Below are 7,029 nucleotides of genomic sequence, written 5' to 3'. Positions count from 1 at the left end.
CATATGATCCTAAGGTCAAGTTTTGACATCAGGTCAAGTTCACTACACAGAAAACGAAAAGCGATGGTCAGGAGTCTGAATGACCATGGGAAGCAACAGTTTAAATGGGGAGGTTAACGCAGAAGTTCCACCAGTAACTCCCGCTTTACTGGTGGAAGTTCTCGATTCCCCGAAATGGACAGTGGGGCAGAAAATGACCGGGGTTACCACAGTAAATGCAGAGACGGGCGGATACACGCCGCTGTCTCTCTGCAGGAGTCAGCCGTGCGCGCGCCACCTGCATAGGCTCGGGTGAGCGATCCCGTGGAGAAAAAGAAGATGATTGGTTGAGGCCAGGAAGCATGGAGGACTGGGAGTTGTAGTTCAAGGGAGGCTGCTTGGGTGAAACGGACTCGGGGCGAGGGGTCGTGAACCCGGAAGTGGGAGGATTCTGGGAAGTGTAGTACAAAGGTGCAGACTTGGGCTCACCTGGAGAAGTCGGAAACCCGGAAGTCGGGGATCGATGGGAATTGTAGTTTGCCTCTCTCCTCCTTTCCCGGAAACGGTCATCGATGGAGATGTAAGTCTATTAACTTGTCGAAAGTCTCGGGCTTGTCTCGCGTAGCCATCTGGTCTTTGAGAAAATCAGATAAAGAGTTTAAGAAAATACATTGGAGAGCAGACTCGTCCCATCCTGTTTGGGCAGCAAGGATCCGAAACTCCAGGGCGAACTCTGAAGCGTTACGACGGCCCTGTCGTAAATTCAACAAAGCTTGGCGGCGTTCGACGTCTGCAGGGGGCAATCAAAAATCCTACGAAACTCATGCAGAAATAGTTCATAGGTTGCAGAGGGATTTTCATGGCTCAGGAGAAATGAGTGAGCCCACCGGAGAGCGTTACCCTTGAGCTGACTTACGAAAAAGGTGATCTTGGCCACGTCCGAGGAGAACTGAGAGGGAGCCCCCTCGAAGGCGAGTCTGCACTGCAGCAAGAATTCGCCACATTGGTCAGGGTCTCCGGTGAAGAACTCAGAAGGTTTAATAAATATTTGTTGAACAGGAGGAATGGAACCAGGAGCCACGGGGGCTGGCGGAACGACTGGAGCTGAGGAGGAAGAAGCTTGCAGTTGACGTTTAATGGAATAAATCATACCGTCGAGCCCCTGAAGGTTGGATTGGACTGTGGTTTGGTGAGTCAGCACCTGATGTAAAACTTTACCCAACCCGTCGATCCGTTCCTCCGGGGAACCGGGGGTTGTCTGTTCGCTCTTGGTCTCATTCTGGGTCTTTTGTGGCTGGAGCAATTCTGTTAGGATTGCGCGAGGAACCCAGATGGTATGAGACCCAGAACCAGGCAGACACAGGGGAAGTACAAAAGAACAGTGTTTATTATTTACAGTGAGAATTAATCCACACGCAGCTTCTCAGCAACTCCTGGAAAGAGGGACGACAGGTTAATGTTGGTCCAGAGGGGAAGACCTGAGTGGTTTGTTTGAAGAGCGTTTTTGTCCTTACAGTCCAAATCCGAAGGAGGGGAGCTGGTCCTTCAGTCCAAGGAGTGAGCAGCGGAGGGAAATCCAACGAGGGTCCAAGGGAACGAGGAAGGCTGGCAACTGGAGGCAAAAATGGCACGAGGAATTCCTGACAGGCCGAGGGATCCAGATCAGGTCACGAGGAGATCCAAAAACACGAGGAACCAGGAAAATGGAAAAGAGAACACAGGTGAACAAATTCTTTTCACCTAGACATATCTAGCTCAACAGTACTCTACCATGAGAGGTGATATGCTCCAGCGATGAGTCACACTGGGCTGCAGCCTTTTGTAGATGGAGAGGCTCATCAGGCTGATGACTGCCAGGTGTTGTTAATCAGCGGCCATCAGCAAGGCAGGCTGCAGGCAGTGGGACCCTTACAGTTGCACTCTAAAGTATATGCTGGTAACAAAGCTGAACTATGACTTCAAACTTTAGCTCAAAGTGTAAAAATAGCTAATTTGAGGCCATTTCTCTGTTTGCTAGGAATGTTTTGCTGTGGTGGCCATTTTGAATTTGGTGTACTCTAAGCTTATAAACTGTAGTGGTTCCTTTAAGTTTCATCAGAAACTATTGTGTGATTCATAAAAGATTTTGCAGGGGAACCCCCCTGGGGGACCCCCCCCCCCCCCCACACACACACACACATACGCACACACACAAACAAACACACACTTTGCCCTTTGGTGGGCAACCAGTTTTCAAAAAGTGCATCATATCAAGCACACATTTTTCCAACAACCCAATGCACTTTTAATGGTTGACACACGGATGTACTAAACCTGGGGAAACAAAAAAACACACAAAAACAACAAACAACAAACAGATAAAAACATTATCACCCTTTCAGCAGTGGGCTATAACACAAACCTAACTGAATGGTCTAAAAATGTTCAATCTGGTCCTCTGGACATTCAAAAAAAATAAAAAATAAAATTGTAGAAACGTTTCGTCTTTCATCCGAAAGACTTCCTCAGTCTGAGGTGCTGTATTCAGCTCAGTCTCTTAAATAGTACCTTCTCAGAGTGGATCAACCAGTTTGCTGCTGACAACCAAAACCAGCTGCTCACATGATCAAGAAGGACCATCAGCCTAACAATGGATCATTAGCACACTGATGGCTGTTTACCATACATAGTTCCCATGTGACGCAACATCAGGGGCATTTCCGGTACGTCCTCCATGTTGGGAGGCTGCCTCTAGCAGCAGGTACAGACACAGTGAAGTTTACAGGTAGTTAATTTGATCTAGGTTTTTTTTTCTAAGTAAATTGCAATGGTTGTTTCGTGCTGGGTTAGAGGATGTTACAACAGGGTAGATGTTTGGGCAAAGCACAGTTTTCACTTAATCCCAAAAATAATGAAATGTGAAGGACCTCCATCGGAGGAGCTCACCACAGAACATCATTGAGTCTGGATAAGGATCTGCTCTCGAAGACGTCGTGCTCCGATCACTTTTTGTCCGGTAAACAAAAAATTCTATATAAATCATTTTGTGAGACAATGTCAGAACAATGTCAAAGTACAACTGTGTGTGTGTTGGAACAGTTTTTCTTTTTCATGATTTACTGTCTCTACTACTGTGGTTAGCTTAGAATGCTATGCTACGTGCTGAAAGAATGTGTTCTGATCTGGAGCAGGGAGAGGAGGAGCAATTGTCTTCCATTTCAGAAGGTTTATTTTACATGTAAAGTACAAAATCACCAGCCCTGGGCCATTGTATCTCCACCATGCGGTCACAAACAATGGCCCCGAACGTAGACAGTCAACCCATCTTCTTCAGAGCTCGGCCACACCTCCTGGAGTCATCATCACCATCAACGAATGGGAAGTCCTACTCTTATCATGTGACCCAGCTCTCAACCAATAATATCTATCCATCTTGTGTTCTATAATGGGTGGGTGCGTGAATGTTGGGAGTTGTAGGCATGTAACTGAAACTACATTTTCTACCGGAAACTGAATCAGATCATGTTTTACCACATCATTCTAAATATCAAAACAGGATACATATATCTAGACATTTCATTAAATGAATATATTATCTGATAAAATTATATTTCAGTGCTAACTTGCACACCATATCACTCACAGCAACAAAGTTCTGGTTCTGGTCCCGTGTTGAGCCTGGACTGTTTGTTGTCAGGAGGCTGCTTGTTATTTTATTAAAACCTTTATTTAGCTGGTTAGATCTGATTGAAACAGTTTACACATCTTTGTTTCAAGATAGACCGGGTCAATATGACGTTACAGCAGCTCACAACACATGACCCGTCATTAAACCAGAGTTATTAAAGCACATTTAAAATAATGATGTGAATTAAAGAAGAGAAAAACACACATGAAGATAAAATTGTACAAAACTGTGAGTGAATATCAGTTAAAGCATTTACTAAACAAATCTTCAGTAAATAATATAAATACATGTTATACAGTACACACTGTGTATGATGTATATACTGTACAGTATATGCATCACACACACACACAAACACATTGTAGTTAATATACATAATATTTGAACACTGCAACATTGTCAGACTAAAACTATGAAGTTGTTTTGATTCTAAGTCCCTCTTTACTCTCATGTGTGAATAAAGCAGTGGATGCATCTGTACTGAAAATATTCCATAACACAAGTTCATCTTTTGTGTATTACAACATTTGTTCTATTGAATTATTAGTTTTTTCAGGAAGACGTGCACACAAGTCAAACACAGACTGGTCTCCTGCACTGAAGCTGACAGACACATTGACTCTGAGAACATCAGCAGCAGAGGAACAGCAGGTAATGACACAAGCAACCGGCACAATAATTCAAAAATATTTAAGTAAATCTAAGATAAAAATTACTCAAATCAATATAAAATTGAACATATAACTTTGTAAATGAGTAAAAATGTTAGCAACTGTATTAATTGTCTTATTTTAGAGTTTGTGATGCAACATGACAACGTTTACTAATCTTTTTTTTAAGGTACAGATGAGTGAAGGACCGAGTTCAATCCAAAGAAAAGCTCCAGTGTAAGGGCTCTCCTAGACCTGGGTCCAGTCTCAGATCCTAGACCTGGGTCCAGTCTCAGATCCTAGACCTGGGTCCAGTCCCAGATCCTAGACCTGGATCCAGTCTCAGATCCTAGACCTGGGTCCAGTCTTAGATCCTGGGGTGTTGGCTGCTCCAGTCAGGTGGTCCCACATGACGAGGAATCTGTTCCAGTTTGTTTAAAGTCTGAAACTCCACTGGTCTCCATCATTCCTTGTTGAAGAGTGTTGTTGATCTGGTATTTATTCTGTAGCCCACTATGATCAGCTGCATGGAGTCATTTTCATTAAAAGACATCAAATCACCCACAGTTCTCATCTTGTATCAGTTTCAACTGTTTTGAATTTCTAATTATAGGCTTTGACTTAGAACTGTGTCAGTCTCCTCCTGGAGGACGAACATACAGCAACATGCATGTTTTTATGTTTTGTACATTTCAATAAAACACTAAACTGGTAAGTTGTCAAAGAACAATCACTACAACTAGTTTTATTTATGTGCAGTAGAATAATGTCTAGTAGAGGTGACAATACAATGCAACTATTTCTCAGTACTGGAGACTAAACAGAGTATCTTAATATCCTGATGCATGCTCAATAATCCAGGTAGAAAAATCTAAAAAAGTTAAATCTGGTCCTCTGGACATTCAAAAAAACAAAACAAAGCAAATCAACAAAAAAATGTAGAAACGTTTCGTCTCTCATCCGAGAGACTTCCTCAGTCTGAGGAGCTGTATTCAGCTCAGTCTCTTAAATAGCACCTTCTCAGAGTGGATCAACCAGTTTTGCTGCTGACAACCAAAACCAACTGATCACATGCTCAAGAAGGACCATCAGCCTAACAATGGATCATTAGCACACTGATGGCTGTTTACTGTTCACAGAGGGCTGAGTGATACTAGCAATCACAGCATTGTAAGAGGGGGACAGTTGAACCCGGAGGCCTCCACCCCTGTTTAATGACGGACGATTTCTTTTCACAAAGATGGCCTCCTTTACTCCTCTCTCAAACCATCGTTCCTCTCTGTCCAGGATGTGAACATCTTCATCCCTGAAAGAGTGACCGCTGGCCTGGAGATGAGTGTAGACCGCAGAGTCCTGGCCTGATGATGTTGATCTTCTGTGCTGGGCCATCCTTTTGGCCAGTGGCTGTTTTGTTTCCCCGATGTAGGACTGATCACAGCCCTCCTGAAACTGAACAGCATACACAACATTGCTCTGTTTGTGCCGGGGGACTGGATCTTTGGGATGAACCTGTAAGAGTGACACTCACTGCAGCTCCAAGATGGCCGCTAATCATCATCAGCTGACGGTCATCCACCTGATGAGCTACAACCCTACTTAAGGCTGCAGTCGAGTCCTACTCTTCGCTGGAGCATTGTTCCCTTATTACGGTACTGATGCTTCCAGCCAGTCTTGTGTTTATGCCAAGAAATACTTACCTTGTTTTTATGTGCCTACAGCCATCTCGTTTCGACTCTCCTCGCTCTGGATCCACGTTTTGTGCCTTGTCCTCCTGCCACGTGCCTGACCTGCCTCTCCTCTGGGACTCAGTTGGATTCCTTCAGGACACCTCCATCTCCTCCATCTGTAAGACCAAAACAAAGAAATTGAACATTTTAGGAGACAACTCCTTGGCCTATCCCTTCCTGACGTTTCCACTTCCTCCTTCAGGGATTCCAGAGGAACCATCTTGGATATTTGTAAATATCACTGTAAATAATAAACACTGTCACTTTTACTACTTTGCCTTGTGTCGTTCCGGGTCTCGTTACGAACTGGGTTGTCCTAAATCTCAACAGAATGCTCCAGCCAAACAAAACCCAGAACGAGACCAGGAGCGAACAAGCCTCCTCCTCACAGACGGAGAGAATTGAACAATTAGAGGAAATGTTGAAACAAGTGCTAAGTCAACAGCTCAAGACTCAAGCAAATCTTCAGGAACTTGGAGGTATGGTTTTTACAATGAACCAGAGGCTCTCTACTTCTCCCTCCACAACTTCTGCACCCCCAGAAGACACCAGTTCTGCTAACATTGGTACTGCAAATAATGCTGTTTTTCCACAACAACTTTTGGTAAAACCATCCGAACTCTTTTCAGGAGATCCAGCTCAATGTGAGGGTTTCCTCCTCCAGTGCAAGCTCGCTTTTGGAGGAGCTCCTCAACTCTACTCATCAGACGCCACCAAAATTACTTACCTCATCAGCCAGCTAAAAGGTAACGCTCTCCAATGGGCGACCTCTTTCTTTCGCCACCGTAGTGTGGACTCTGTCACGTTCAGCCTTTTCTTGGAGGAGTTCCGCAGGATTTTTGATCGGCCGCTACAACAACCAAACGCAGAGAAGCGTTTGTTGGGGTTACGTCAGGGCCGACTTCCGGTTGCCACGCACGCCTTGGAGTTCCGCATCCTCGCAGCCCAAACGGAATGGTATGACAGGGCATTGCAAGGTACTTTTTTAAACTCATTATCCGATCAC

This window comes from Nematolebias whitei, chromosome 19 (assembly GCF_014905685.2).
Source record: "Nematolebias whitei isolate Nwh7 chromosome 19, NemWhi1, whole genome shotgun sequence".
Classification (NCBI taxonomy): domain Eukaryota; kingdom Metazoa; phylum Chordata; class Actinopteri; order Cyprinodontiformes; family Rivulidae; genus Nematolebias; species Nematolebias whitei.
This window is presented reverse-complemented; position numbering follows the sequence as displayed.